General features: G+C 39.2%; 1 non-coding gene across 1 annotated transcript; it reads right to left on the bottom strand.

Annotated features, from left to right (window-relative positions):
• Positions 1 to 13,439: 13,439 nt before the first annotated feature.
• Positions 13,440 to 13,547, bottom strand: LOC112798594 (small nucleolar RNA R71). The gene has a single exon (XR_003200200.1). It is a non-coding gene; the product is annotated as a small nucleolar RNA R71 (small nucleolar RNA).
• Positions 13,548 to 16,844: the final 3,297 nt, after the last annotated feature.

Below are 16,844 nucleotides of genomic sequence, written 5' to 3'. Positions count from 1 at the left end.
AGCCATGCATACGCATGGGAGTACATTATTGAAAGGTCACGCATACGCGTGGGTGCATTTTTCTTTGCTCGCGTACGCGAGATACCAAACCCAAAAGGGTTGGTCGTGTCACGTGCAGGTGGTCGCATACGCATGCTGCATCAGACCCAGAAAAATTAAATGTTGCAGAATTTCAGTTCTAAACACCAAACTTTAAACGTTCATAAGTTCCTCTAAAAAAATTCATTTTCATCAAACTTTATATCAATTTAAAGATCTTTGAATGAACTTTAATTTAAGACAAATTTCAATCAATTTATAAAATTGAGGTTCAAGTTATGATCCGTCAAAGTTCACCAAAAACTAGTTTTTACCAAAAATTAACTAGGTTCTCAAACTTCCAAATTTCACAACCAAACTAAACCAAAACATACCCAATCCATCACAAAACACTACCACACACTACACTTTAGCATTCCATTGTACTTCCATCACTTCCACACCTAATTCACTCAACCATTCCTCCATAAACCAACATAAACCTATAATTCCAATTCAATATTTCATACCAACAATTAACACAATCTAATTTCTCATATACACCCTTCCTCAGTTACAACATCATCACATCACTCCCATAGCATCACAATCATTATATCATAATTATCATTATTAAAAATCAATTTCAACAATCAACGCCATTCATCAACAACAATATTCAAAATCCAATATCATCATCATTGTTTATCACCACTCATCATAATCATGTTCAACGTCAATATTCATCATGTATTCATCATATTTCATATTTCACACACTCTAACACTCTATATCATCCCCTTCATAATCAAACATAATTTCACATACAATCAATCATACACAACTATCATTCAATTCTATCTTAGGGTCAACTAGCTAAAATGTCCAGAAATATTACATATTACATAAAGGAAACTGAAACGATACTTTGGCCGATTCCCAAAATACACCAAACACCAAAATGAAGCCACCAAGCTCGATCCAAATCCTCAAACCAACTCCAACAAACACCAAAACTCAATCTAACATCATACAACATACAAAAACATCACTAGGGCTAACTCAAAACATCAAACCACAATAGTTTGAAGAGACTTACCTTACCCAACAAGATTAGGGGTAAAACTCAACAATTATCCGCTACTAGAGATCACCTAAATAAATAAAATCACAAAATCTACTGAAAAACCAAACCAAAAAATACAGAATTATTAGGGCTGGAAAATAGAGTTTGAGTTTCAATTTCTTACCAACAAAGCTTAGTTAAAAACGAAGATCTCAACGAGAGCTTTGTGTAGTCACAAACGGCTCGTCAATTGAAGCTTCGTGGCTCAAGTTATGGCTCCCGGAAGGTGACAATGAATAGTGACACCCCTTTTTCTTCTCCTTTCTCTTTCAAGTTGTGCATCCCTTCTTCAATTTAGGGTGGAAATGAGCTGAAATGCTCATTTAATGAGCATATATATGTTGGGCCTTGGGCCCGGTTTGGGTCCGGTCCAATTCGTTAGCGTTTTAGGTCTATTTGGCCCACTTTGGGCCTAAACTTTTAAGATTAGTGCCCGGTTTTCGATTCTAAATTATTTTTATCCTTTCAAAACAATAAAAATCAATTTTTAAAATTTTATTTTTCCCAAAATACGCAGTACCAGTCAAGCTAGAGCCGGTACTACTGGCTTAAGTTCCCGTACGTATTTTTACAAAAATTTTTCGCAACAGATACATTTTCTAACTCAGAAAAATTCATTGAAATCAAATTTCACCTTTTTTATTTTCAAAATATCATTTCTATATTTTCAAACCTATTTCAGTTAATTAAATTATTATTTTATTAAAGATGTTAAACCAATTCTTACACCAACATACTTGTTTCACCGACTTCATACCAACATAGTGGAGATTCGCACTTCCGTCCAGACAAAGTCTCGTACGGAGCCATTCCAATGCTCGCATGAAAGTTGTTGTTGTACGCAAACTCCATGAATGGCATGTAACGGTTCCAACTTCTCGGTTGATCCAAAACACAAGCGCTTAGCATATCTTCCAACGTCTGAAGAGTCCTTTCTGACCGTCTAACCGTTTAAGGATGATATGCCGTGCTGAGACATAGTTTCATACCAAAAGCTCTTTGGAATGCTCCCCAAAACCTTGATGTGAATCGGGGATCACGTTTTGACACTATGCTTGATGGCACCCCGTGCAACCTTATAATCTCCTTGATGTACAATCTCACCAATTCCTCCAATGAATAGTTCCCTCAAATAGGCAGAAAGTGAGCGGACTTGGTTAAGCGATCTACGATCACCCAAACCGCATCAAATCCTAACCTAGTCCTCGGCAAACCGGTCACAAATCCATTGCAATTCCTTCCCACTTCAACTGAGGAATATCAAGTGGCTGTAGCATTTCTGATGATCTCTGGTGTTCTATCTTCACCTTCTGAAATGTCAAACGCTTAGACACAAATGTAGCTACATCACCCTTCATCCCAGGCTACCAAAACATTTTCTTCAAATTGTAATATATCTTCGTACTTCCTGGATGAATAGAGAATCCACTGTTATGCGCCTCTTTCAAGATATCTTGTCGCAAGCTACCAACATCTGGCTTGCAAATCCTACCCTTGTACCTCCATATTCTTTCTCCGTCCCTCGAAAATCCCCATTGCTTTCCTTTCTCAATTGTCGGCAATAGTTTCTGTAACTCCTTATCATCTTGTTGAGCTTTTAAAATCTCAATCTTGAAGTCAATAGAGATTTGCAATTGGTTTAGGCACGCATTCCTATTAACTTTTCCAACACTCAATCTCAAATCCTCAAACTTGCTTACCAACTCTTCTTCCTTAATCATCATCCAAGCGATAGACAATGACTTCCTGCTCAAGGCATCCGCTGCAACGTTGCTTTCCCGGGATAATAATTTAGTTTAAAATCATAATCTTTTAGTAGTTCCATCCATCTCTTTTGACGCATATTGAGCTCTTTTTGATCAAAGATGTACTTGAGACTCTTGTGATAAGAAAAGACTCTAAACCTTACTCCGTCCAACTAGTGCCTCCAAATCTTCAATGCAAACACAATTGCAGCTAATTCAAAATCATGAGTTGGGAACTTCATCTCATAAGGCCTTAGCTGACGTAATGCGTAAGCTACTACGTTTCGGTGTTGCATCAACATGAAACCTAAACTCTTCAACGAAGCATCACGACACTTCAAACGGCTCGTGCGGTTCCAGCAAAATCAAAACAGGCATTGAAGTTAATTTCTCCGTCAAAGCTTAAAAACTCTCCTCACATTCTGACATCCACACAAAGACACCTCCTTCCGGGTTAACTTAGTCATCGAGTAATGCAATTTGAGAAAATCCGTGAATGAACCTCCTTAATATCTGGCTAATCCCAAGAAACTTCTAACCTCTGTTACCATCGTCGGCCTTTCCCATTCCATTACCGCCTCTACTTTCAAAGGATCCACCTCTATTCTGCTTTTACTCACTACGTCCTAAAAACTCCACCTCATCCTTCTAGAACTCACATTTAGACAACTTCACATACAATTTACGCTCTTTCAGGATTTGCAACACAATTCTCAGGTGCTCTTTATGTTTTTCTACTGTCTTGGAGTAAACTAAAATGTTGTCTATGAATACCACCACAAATTTGTCCAAAAAGGGACGAAATACTCTATTCATGTAATCCATGAACACAGCAGGTGCATTTGTTAACCCAAAGGATATCACCGTAAAATAATAGTGTCCATAGCACGTCCTAAACGCAATTTTTGGAATATCATCCTCTTTCACCCTAATCTGATGGTAACCAGATCTTAAATTAATCTTCGAAAATACCCCAGCCCCTTGTAACTGATCCATTAAGTCATCAATCCTAGGCAACGGGCACTTGTTCTTCACAGTCACTTTGTTTAACTACCGGTAATCCACGCAAAGTCGCATTCCACCATCTTTCTTTTTTTACTAACAAAACTGACGCTCCCTACGGAGATACACTTGGTCGAATGAACCTCTTGTTTAGAAGCTCTTCCAACTGAGCCTTAAGTTCTGCCAGCTCTATCAGAGCCACTAGGTACAGCGTAATCGACATCGGTCCGGCCCCCAGCACCAAGTCAATCGCAAATTCAATCACCCTTTGAGGAAGAAATTTGGGAATATCTTCAGAAAACACCTCTGGGAACTCCCTAACTACCAGAATTTGATCTAACCTCTGTTCATCACCTAACGTATTCGCAGCCAAAAGCATATAACCCTGACACTCTTTTTTACTTCAATTCACCAACACAGAGTTAAAGTAATAACAGTTAGCTACCACTGCTCCTCCCTTTCCTTTCGATATAAAACAAATTGATCGCTCAAAACAATCCAGCAGTACCCAATTCTTTAACAACCAATCAAACCCCAAAATCATCTCCAACCCCACCATTGGCAAACAGATTAAATTATGAACAAACTCTCTATCCTCAACCATGAAAGATATTTGCCTACAACCTGATCTAGTCACAGCTGTCTGATACGGGTATGCACATGCAAATCAAAAGTTAATTCTGACATTTTCAATCCTAATTCCTCAACTTTATCAAATGCAATAAACGAATGTGAAGCTCTAATATCATACAATAAAACCAATATTTTGTAACCAATTAAACATATACCTCTCATCAAAGGATCCGCCTTAGCAGCATCACTGGCGTCCACAGCAAACACCCGACCTTGTTGTTGATTCCGACCCACATTCGGGTTCCTCCAATGAGTGTAATCCCTCGCCATGTGACCAGGAAATCCGTAAATGAAGCAACCAATTCTACCTCTCTCCAATTGAAAATGATCATAAATAGGTCTTCTAATGTTGCCTTGACATTGAGGGAGTTGAGGTGCTTGTACACCCCTCTTGAAATTCTGACCTCTCGGCTGAATGTACTTGCCTCGGCCTTTGTTATTGTTTCCTCCTCTAGGATCTCTTACTACTGCCACCTTCTTAGCACATTCCTCAACCACTCGGGCTTTGTTCACCAACTCGAAAAACCCCTAAATCTCAAAAGGAGCCACAACAATCGTAATGGTATCCCTCAAACCTCCTTGATACTTGATACATTTTCAACTCTTATAGGACTCTAGGACACCTTCACATACCCTAGAGAACCTATAGAGTTCCTCAAATCTTGTAGTAAGTAGTATTCTCCTTGTCACCAATGTTATGCCTCTTCTAGAAGTTGATACGCCGCAAACTCCACAAATTGATTGTTCAGAACATGCTGGGCTTGTAGAGCGTGCTCCATGACCTAGAACCAATTATCTGCTTCAGTAGGGTTGGTTGACCCCATAAAAGTTGGTGGATGAACATTTAGAAATGAAGCCAAGGTCATCAGAGCACCACCCAAGTTGTTATCATCTCCTTCTTCATTCCCGTTTCCATTTTAATTCCTGCTCCCAGCCGGTTGAGCCATCCTTTTCACAACTTGCATAGTCGTAGCATCATTTACTTTTATAGTATTAGCCAAGTTGGCCATCGCTGCCAAAAACTCAGCATGTTCATTAACGGGTTGATTACCCTTATTGCCTCTCCGTGTACTCGTATGACCTCATCCAAGAATAGCCATTAGTGTTCCTGTCTACACTAAACAGTCGATATCAAGGTGATCAGTCTGAATATCAAAAGCTTAGTGCTTCAATTATCCCAAAAAAGCACTCACAAACAAGCATGCTATACACATATCAAGCAGATAAACCTAAATAGCATGAAAGAAAAAGACACAGAGTATGCAATGAAGAACAATCGGTCCATCCCTCAGACTAACGAGGATGAACCACTCTGATACCACTAAATATAACACCCTAATTACCCTAAGCCTTACCTCATGCCGTAAAGCAAAGGGTAACTAAGTGCCACGACAATTCTAAGGCTTATACCATAGTGTATATATATATATATATATATATATATATATATATATATATATATATATATAGTAATTCTAGAAGATCAATGAAGAGATACAACTCAAAATAGAATCAGAAAAGTGCCAAGTGTTCACATGATAACTAAAAGCGTAAAGGCACAAGATATAACATAATACATAATACAATAATAATCAAGATATATAAGTATGATAGTCAAGGGAACACTAGCCATAGCCCGCAGAGTTTAAGTTGATTATTCATATATAGACAATACAGAGTTTTTGAAAATTTAAACAACAGCATACAACTTATCTTTCAAAGTCAAGCCTCTAAGATAACAAAGATACAAAAGTGAGAGAGAGTCTATAACAAAGTATACCAAAACGCAAAATAAATCAAAATCCTCCGCTCCGTCACCATCTCGTAACTCACCGAAGTGGGTCACAACCTGCATCTAAAAAATAACAATAGAATATGGTATAAGAACCAGAGGTTCTTAGTATGGTAACAATGTCTAGTAATGTAAGATATAAGGTTCTGGTACGCCAAAAGCAATCCTAGAACTTCACATCAAGCATGAGGATCAAACTAATAAAACAAATCAACAAAATCCTAAATCAATTTATCTAACTTAGGGGATTTATAGACTATCATTTCACTACTGTCCCGCAGCTTTCACCAGCCTAACCTCCATACGCTCCCATCGCCACCGCCTATCGAACCTCCTCAATCCCAATAGAAAGCACAAGTAAATTGCATACAAGTAAAACACAAGTAATTATCATGTATAGCAAGTAATTTAAGAAGCACATAAGCATGTTATACAATTAGGCATAGTATATAAGTAAATAAAGCAATAAAATACACAGAAGATACACATGATGAATGCCTGTCCTATTGGCTGTGATATCACATTGTCAGTTCAACTGTCAGCCCGACACATTCTCATGAGAATGTCGCCTTTTGATCACGAATATAAAATGGGAACCCCCAGGAATATCGTGTCTGACACACGGTCCAAGAGATATAATGTCCGAAAGGATGTGAGCGGATACCCAACTGCAGACCTCACACTGTCCAGGGATATAGTGCCCGACACACTCTAGCTACTTATAGATAGACTCTCAATCAGAACCAAAATCAAGATATCAGTCTCATTATCCATACCCATTCCTCCCCGAGTCCTAGACTTATCAAACCATCATTAGTCCATGATTTCATAGGTTTATCATCATTTCAGGTTCTCATAGTCATCACCCACATGACATCCCATCCATATATTCACAACTTCAAAAATCTAAATCTCTGTCTTCTAAAATTTAACTAACTTAAGCCCTCTAACTCTTTCTCATTAGTCCCAAGTGTCAATTACTAGTTAGCAATCTTAAATAGTAGTTAAAGGAGTTTTGAAGACTAGAGAATCCTTGAAAAGTGAAGAAAAACCATTTTTCAGTAAAACAGGAATCTCGCGTATGCAAGCTCTTTGTTCGCATGGGCATGCTGTTGAAAAAAAGGGTGGTCGCATATGCGACACCCTGCTCGCAAACGTGAGTGTTCCAACTCAAAAGGAATGCTCGCGTCGCATGTTAAAATTTGCGTACGCATGGTTGAAATTCACATGCTCGCGTATGCGACATGGTGCCCACGTACGCGAGACCCCCAGGCAGTGGAGAATGTCTCATGTACGCATGTTGCATCAGACTAAGAAAAACTAAATGTTGCAGAATTTCAGATTTTTGCACCAAACTTCTGACATTCATGACTTTCTCTATAAAACTCTATTTTCCTCAAACTTTATATCATTTTAAAGCTCTTAAAATCATCTTTAATTTAAAACAAAGATCACTCAATTTTAAATTTTAAGACTCAAGTTATGATCTGTTAAAGTTCAGTAAAAATAAGGTTTTACAAATTCTCTAATTCTCAAAACTTCCAAAATCAAACCAATTCAAATGCATTCTAAATCATGTCAAAACAGTCCTATTATACCTAAATTATGTTCACATACTTTCCAATAATTCCACAAGCTTCCAATATATAATTTCATCTGAAAATTTCCACTTACACATCTCCAATTCTCAATAATCAACAACCCAAAACATTATTTCACCATCCTCAACATTTATCAACATCAACAAGCATCATAATTCATTATCAATCCTCATAATCATCATTATTCAACCCCAACATCATTAATCAATCATCACAATCATTAAAATCATCATACATCAACAATTATCAACAACCAATTTAATCCTATCCTAAGCTCCACTAGCTTAAGTATCCAGAAACATTACATATTACCTAGAGAAAATCGAAACCATACTTTGGCTGATCCACAATATGCACAATACACCAAATGTGATTCCAATCAAGTTTTCAACCAAAATCAAGCCACCAATTTCAATCCAAATGCTTCCAAATAGCCAAGACAACTCCAACAAGTACCAATGCTCAAACTAACATTATATATTTCATAAAACTCAAAACCTAATATTCATAATATACCAAGCTACAAGCGTTTTTGAGAAACCTTATCTTATCCACAGAAATTGGGAATGAAACCCAACAATTCCTCACTAATGGTTAGCACATAAATAACCAAAACACAAAAATCTACTCAAAACTCTAACCTTAATTTTTGAAATTCATAGAGCTATAGAATGGGGAGGGATTTTCGAAATCTTACCAACAAACCCTAGATAGAACTAATTGGTTTGGCGAGAGCTTCGCGTAGCCACAAACCATTCGTGAATTCGAGAACCGTAACTAGAGTTATGGTTGAATGAAGTTGAAGATGAATAATGCTTGGTGAAACCCTTGCTCTCTTTCTTACTTTAGCAACTCAACCTTCATGTGCGTGTGTTTGTTGCTGAAAGGGTTCATTAATGTGTGTTATATATGTTGGGCTTTAGCCCAACTTGGGTCCGGTCCAACCTGTTAGCGTTTTTATCCCGTTCGGCCCAACTTTGGGCCAAACCTTTAGAATTAGCACCCGATTTTTAACTTTAATTATTTTTCTATGTTTTTTTATAGTTTTTATTAATCTCACACAGTACTAGACAGATTTAAGCTGGTACTGTTAGCTAATGTACCAGTATGCATTTTTACGTAATTTTCCGCAGAAAATTACATTTTCTAACTCAAAAAAATCTACTGAGTCCGAATATCATATTTAAATTTTCTAATTAACATTCTAAATTTTTGAACATATTCCGAGCAATTAAATTATTTTAATTAAGAAGTTAATTAATTGCAGTTCATACAACTCTTCTCGTCACCGTCTCACGAAGAAAGTGTTGACCCTGTGGCATCGCTGTCGCGAAGGTTGCTCAGTCGATCGTCGTGTGTTCGAGCTCTCTCTCTATATGTGTGTGTGTGTGTGTGTGTGTGTGTGTGTGTCCGAGGTCAAGATGCCTCTTCGAGCTCTCTGTCACTCTTTGTCCGAGCTCACTTCCCCTCCACCGTTGCCATCGCTTCCAATTCCTCTGTCGTCGTCGGTAAGCACAATTGCTTCAATTTAATTTTGCTTGTTTTGTACTTTTGTTAATAATAAGGGTTGCTAGGTTTTCTGATTTCTGTTTGAATTTGTTAATTTTTGCTTATTTTAAGATACTGAATTTCTAAAATAATGGTTGAATTGAATAATTTCTCATCATCAAATGTTCCTTAATTTACGTCTTTCTAACCACTATTGGATTCTTAATCCATGATTCTTAATCTTGTTCTTGATACTTGCACCTTATTTTTTTGTTTACTATTGGAAGGGAAATTTAGTTGATAATAGAGGAGATGCGAATGATCGTTGTGAAACAATGAAGAAGTTGAGGAATAAGATCGGCAAGTATGAGGTTGGTAGAACCATCGATGAAGGTACATTTGCCAAGGTCAAATTTGCCAAGAACACCGACACCGGAGATAGCGTTGTGATGAGCGGATAATTTATACGCTTTTTGGCATTGTTTTTAGTATGTTTTTAGTAGGATCTAGTTAGTTTTTAGTATATTTTTATTAGTTTTTAGTTAAAATTCACTTTTCTGGACTTTACTATGAGTTTGTGTGTTTTTCTGTGATTTCAGGTATTTTCTGGCTGAAATTGAGGGACCTGAGCAAAAATCTGATTCAGAGACTAAAAAGGACTGCAGATGCTGTTGGATTCTGACCTCCCTGCACTCGAAGTGGATTTTCTGGAGCTACAGAAGCCCAATTGGCGCGCTCTCAACGGCGTTGGAAAGTAGACATCTTGGGCTTTCCAGAAATATATGATAGTCCATACTTTGCCCAAGATTTGATGGCCCAAACCGGCGTTCAAAGTCACCTTCAGAATTCCCAGCGTTAAACGCCGGAACTGGCACAAGGATGGGAGTTAAACGCCCAAACTGGCACCAAAGCTGGCGTTTAACTCCAAGAGAAGTCTCTACATGAAAATGCTTCAATGCTCAGCCCAAGCACACACCAAGTGGGCCCGGAAGTGGATTTTTATGTCATTTACTCATCTCTGTAAACCCTAGGCTACTAGTTCTCTATAAGTAGGACCTTTTACTATTGTATTATCATCTTGGTAGCTATCTTTGTTCTTATGCTATCTTAGATCATTGGGAGGCTGGCCATTCGGCCATGCCTAGACCTTGTTCTTATGTATTTTCAACGGTGGAGTTTCTACACACCATAGACTAAAGTGTGGAGCTCTGCTGTACCTCGAGTATTAATGCAATTACTATTGTTCTTTTATTCAATTCCGCTTGTTCTTATTCCAAGATATCACTTGTTCTTCAACTTGATGAATGTGATGATCCGTGACACTCATCATCATTCTCACCTATGAACGTGTGCCTGACAACCACCTCCGTTCTACCTTAGATTGGGTGGATATCTCTTGGATTCTTTAACCAGAATCTTCGTGGTATAAGCTAGAACTGATGGCGGCATTCAAGAGAATCCGGAAGGTCTAAACCTTGTCTATGGTATTCTGAGTAGGATTCAATGATTGAATGACTGTGACGAGCTTCAAACTCCTGAGGGCTGGGCGTTAGTGACAGACGCAAAAGAATCACTGGATTCTATTCCGACCTGATTGAGAACCGACAGATGGATAGCCGTGCCGTGATAGGGTCCGTTGAACATTTCCACTGAGAGGATGGGAGGTAGCCACTGACAACGGTGAAACCCTTGCATACAGCTTGCCATGGAAAGGAGTAAGAAGGATTGGATGAAGACAGTAGGAAAGCAAAGAGACGGAAGGGACCAAGCATCTTCATACGCTTATCTGAAATTCCTACCAATGAATTACATAAGTATCTCTATCTTTATCTTTATGTTTTATTCATCATCCATAATCATTTGAGTTTGCCTGACTAAGATTTACAAGGTGACCATAGCTTGCTTCATACCAACAATCTCTGTGGGATCGACCCTTACTCGCGTAAGGTTTATTACTTGGACGACCCAGCACACTTGCTGGTTAGTTGTGCGAAGTTGTAGTGATCACAATTTCGTCCACCAAGTTTTTGGCGCCGTTGCCGGGGACTTTTCGAGTATGGACAACTGATGGTTCATCTTGTTGCTTAGATTAGGTATTTTTTCTTCAGAGTGCTTAAGAATGAATTCTAGAGTTTCATGATGATCTGTTGAAGTCTGGCTGGCTATGAAGCCATGTCTAATTTTATTGGACCGAGGTTTCAACTTATCATCACAAGAGCTTGTTGATTTCTATCAATCTTGCTGTTGAAGCGGTGATCTGCTAAGGCTTGGCTGGCCATTGGCCATGTCTAGTGTTTTGGACCGAAGCTTTCTTTGAAAGCTTGGCTGGCTATGAAGCCATGTCTAATTCCTGGACCGGAGTCTTAGACTAACATTGCATGATTCCTGGAATTCTCATTAAGAATTTTGATACCTTTATTTTCTTTTCCACTTAATTTTCGAAAAAAAATCCAAAAAAATTTCTTGTTTGAGTCTAGAGTCTCATTTTAAGTTTGGTATCAATTGCATGTTTCTGTTCTTCTTGCATTCATGCATGTGTCTTCATTAATCTTCAAGTTGTTCTTGATGATTTCATTGCTCTGATCTTTGAATTCTATTGACTTGAGTGTTTATATGTCTCATATGCATTCTCATTGTTAGTGTCAGCAGTATACAAACTGCTAAGTTTGGTGTCTTGCATGCATTGTTATTTGATTTTAGTTGCATTTTGATTATTCCTTATTATTAAAAATCCAAAAATATTTTTAATTTGTGTCATTTCAAGTCAATAATACAGAGGATTGAAGATTCAGAACATACAGCAGAGGAACTACACAGAAAAAGCTGGGCGTTCAAAATGGCCAGTGAAGAAGACAGACTGGCGTTTAAACGCAAGCCAGGGTGCCTGGCTCGGCATTTAACGCCCAAAAGGGTAGTAGTTTGGGCGTTAAACGCCAGAATGTGCACCATTCTGGGCGTTTAACGCCAGGATGGCACAAGAGGGAAGATTCTGTTTTCAATGCAAATTTTTTTCAAGTTTTCAAAATTTTTTTTTTAAAATCAAATCTTTTTCAAATCATATCTTTTCAATCAAATCTCCTTCAAAATCAATTTCTTTCTATTTTTAAAAAATACTTGCCATCAATTAATGATTTGATTCAACATATCAAGTATGTTGCCTTTTCTGTTGAGAAAGGTTTAATGTTTGAATCATATCTTTTCTTGATAGCCAAGTCATTAATCTTCAAAATCAAATCTTTTTTATTTCGAATTTCAAAATCTTTTTCAAAAATCACTTGATTTCTTTCCCACTTTTATTTTCGAAAATTTCTTCCCCTCTTCTCACATCCTTCTATTGATGGATTAACATTATTCCTTAATGCACAATTCGAACTCCATCTTTCTTGATAAGTTCAAATTTTCTAACTCTTCCTTCCATTTTTCTTCTCCTCTGACACCTCAAGGAATCTCTATACTGTGACATAGAGGATTCCATATTTTCTTGTTCTCTTCTCTTTCATATGAGCAGGAGCAAAGACAAAAGCATTCTTGTTGAGGCTGATCCTGAACCTGAAAGGACCTTGAAGCGAAAACTAAGAGAAGCTAAGGCACAACTCTCTGTAGAGGACCTAACAGAAATCTTCAAAGAAGAAGAACCCATGGCAGCCGAAAACAACAACAATGGAAGGAAGGTGCTGGGTGACTTTACTGCACCTACTCCTGACTTCTATGGGAGAAGCATCTCTATCCCTGCCATTGGAGCAAACAACTTTGAGCTTAAGCCTCAATTAGTTTCTCTAATGCAACAGAATTGCAAGTTCCATGGACTTCCATTGGAAGATCCTCATCAGTTTTTAGCTGAATTCTTGCAAATCTGTGACACTGTCAAGACTAATGGAGTTGACCCCGAGGTCTACAGACTTATGCTATTCCCTTTTGCTGTAAGAGACAGAGCTAGGACATGGTTGGACTCACAACCTAAAGAAAGCCTGAACTCTTGGGAAAAGCTAGTCAATGCCTTCTTGGCAAAGTTCTTTCCACCTCAAAAATTGAGTAAGCTTAGAGTGGAAGTCCAAACCTTCAGACAGAAGGAAGGAGAATCCCTCTATGAAGCTTGGGAAAGATACAAACAATTAATCAGAAAGTGTCCCTCTGATATGCTTTCTGAATGGAGCATCATAGGTATTTTCTATGATGGTTTCTCTGAACTGTCCAAGATGTCTTTGGATAGCTCTGCTGGAGGATCTCTTCATCTGAAGAAGACGCCTACAGAAGCTCAAGAACTGATTGAAATGGTTGCAAATAACCAATTCATGTACACTTCTGAAAGGAATCCTGTGAATAATGGGACTAATCAGAAGAAAGGAGTTCTTGAGATTGATACTCTGAATGCCATATTGGCTCAGAACAAGATATTGACTCAGCAAATCAATTTGATTTCTCAAAGTCTGTCTGGAATGCAAAATGCACTGGGCAGTACTAAAGAAGCTTCATCTGAAGAAGAAGCTTATGATCCTGAGAACCCTTCAATGGAAGAGGTGAATTACATGGGAGAACCCTATGGAAACACCTATAATTCTTCATGGAGAAATCATCCAAATCTCTCATGGAAGGATCAACAGAGACCTCAACAAGGTTTCAACAATAATAATGATGGAAGAAACAGGTTTAGCAGTGGCAAGCCTTTTCCATCATCCTCTCAGCAACAGACAGGGAGTTCTAAGCAAAACACCTCTGACTTAGCAACCATGGTCTCTGATCTAATCAAAACCACTCAAAGTTTCATGACTGAAACGAGGTCCTCCATTAGAAACTTGGAGGGACAAGTGGGTCAGCTGAGTAAGAAAATTACTGAACTCCCTCCTAGTACTCTTCCAAGCAATACAGAAGAAAATCCAAAAGGAGAGTGCAAAGCCATCAACATGGCCGAATTAGGAGAGGAGGAAGAGGCAGTGAATGCCACTAAAGAAGACCTCAATGGACGTCCACTGGCCTCCAATGAGTTCCCCAATAAGGAACCATGGGAATCTGAGGCTCAAAATGAGACCATAGAGATTTCATTGGATTTACTTCTGCCATTCATGAGCTCTGATGAGTATTCTTCCTCTGAAGAGGATGAGTATGTCACTGAAGAGCAAGTTGCTAAATACCTTGGAGCAATCATGAAACTAAATGACAAGTTATTTGGAAATGAGACTTGGGAGGATGAACCCCCTCTACTCACCAAAGAACTGGATGACTTGTCTAGGCAGAAATTACCTCAAAAGAGACAGGATCCTGGGAAGTTTTCAATACCTTGTACCATAGGCATAATGACCTTCAAGAAGGCCTTGTGTGACCTAGGGTAAAGTGTAAACCTCATGCCTCTCTCTGTAATGGAGAAGCTAGGGATTTTTGAGGTGCAAGCTGCAAAAATCTCACTAGACATGGCAGACAACTCAAGAAAACAAGCTCATGGACTTGTAGAGGATGTTCTGGTAAAAGTTGAAGACCATTACATCCCTGCTGATTTTATAGTCCTAGAGACTGGGAAGTGCATGGATGAATCCATCATCCTTGGCAGACCCTTCCTAGCCACAGCAAAGGCTGTGATTGATGTTGACAGAGGAGAATTGATCATTCAAGTGAATGAAGAATCCCTTGTGTTTGAGGCTCAAGGATATCCCTCTGTCATCATGGAGAGGAAGCATGAAGAGCTTCTCTCAAAACAGAGCCAAACAGAGCCCCCACAGTCAAACTCTAAGTTTGGTGTTGGGAGGCCACAACCAACTTCTAAGTTTGGTGTTGAACCCCCACATTCAAACTCAAAGTTTGGTGTTGGGAGGTTCCAACATTGCTCTGAGCATCTGTGAGGCTCCATGAGAGCCCTCTGTCAAGCTACTGACATTAAAGAAGCGCTTGTTGGGAGGCAACCCAATGTTATATTTTATCTATTTTCCATTGTTATTTTATGTTTTCTGTAGGTTGGTGATCATGAGAAGTCACAAAATCAATTGAAAAAGCAAAAACAAAATGAAAAACAGAAAAATAAACAGCACACCCTGGAGGAAGATCTTGCTGGCATTTAAACGCCAGTAAGGCTAGCAGATGGGCGTTTAACGCCCAGTCTGGCACCATTCTGGGCGTTTAACGCCAGAAAGGGGCACCAGACTGGTGTTAAACGCCAGTAAAGGGCAAGAACTTGGTGTTAAACGCCAGAAAGGGGCACCAGCCCGGCGTTTAACTCCAGAATTGGCACAGAGAGCAATTTTGCTCGCCACTTGGTGCAGGGATGACTTTTCCTTGACACCTCAGGATCTGTGGACCCCACAGGATCCCCACCTACCCCACCACTCTCTCTCTTCTTCACCCATTCACCTCAACACCTCTTCCCCAAAAACCCCTCACCTATCAAATCCCATCTTTCTCTTCACCACTCACATCCATCCTTCATAAAACCCCACCTACCTCACCATTCAAATTCAAAACACTTTCCCTCCCAAACCCACCCTCCCATAGCCGAACCATAACCCTCCCCCCACCCCTATATAAACCCATCTTCACTCCCTCATTTTCACACAACCTAAACACTCTTTCTCTCCCTTTGGCCGAACCACAAGGCCATTTAAATCTCCTCTATTTCTTCTTCTTCTACTCTCTTCTTTCTTCTTTTGCTCGAGGACGAGCAAACCTTTTAAGTTTGGTGTGGTAAAAGCATTGCTTTTTGTTTTTCCATAACCATTTATGGCATCCAAGGCCGGAGAAACCTCTAGAAAGAGGAAAGGGAAGGCAAAATCTTCCACTTCCGAGTCATGGGAGATGGAGAGATTCATCTCAATGGTGTATCAAGACCACTTCTATGAAGTTGTGGCCTTGAAGAAGGTGATCCCCGAGGTCCCTTTTAAACTCAAAAAGAGTGAATATCCGGAGATCCGACATGAGATCCGAAGAAGAGGTTGGGAAGTTCTTACCAACCCCATTCAACAAGTCAGAATCTTAATGGTTCAAGAGTTCTATGCCAATGCATGGATCACCAAGAACCATGATCAAAGTGTGAACCCGGACCCAAAGAATTGGCTTACAATGGTTCGGGGGAAATACTTGGATTTTAGTCCGGAAAATGTAAGGTTGGCATTCAACTTGCCCATGATGCAAGGAGATGAACATCCTTACACTAGAAGGGTCAACTTTGATCAAAGGTTGGACCAAGTCCTCACAGTCATCTGTGAAGAGGGCGCCCAATGGAAGAGAGATTCAAGAGGGAAGCCGGTTCAATTGAGAAGGCATGACCTCAAGCCCGTGGCTAGGGGATGGTTGGAATTTATCCAACGTTCAATCATTCCCACTAGCAACTGGTCCGAAGTTACTATAGACCGGGCTATCATGATTCATAGCATCATGATTGGAGAAGAAATAGAAGTTCATGAGGTTATATCCCAAGAACTTTATAAGGTGGCAGACAAGTCCTCTACCTTGGCAAG

Source organism: Arachis hypogaea, chromosome 4 (genome assembly GCF_003086295.3).
Source record: "Arachis hypogaea cultivar Tifrunner chromosome 4, arahy.Tifrunner.gnm2.J5K5, whole genome shotgun sequence".
Classification (NCBI taxonomy): Eukaryota; Viridiplantae; Streptophyta; class Magnoliopsida; order Fabales; family Fabaceae; genus Arachis; species Arachis hypogaea.
The sequence above is the reverse complement of the archived record's forward strand: the minus strand, read 5'-3'. Positions and strand labels throughout refer to the sequence as shown.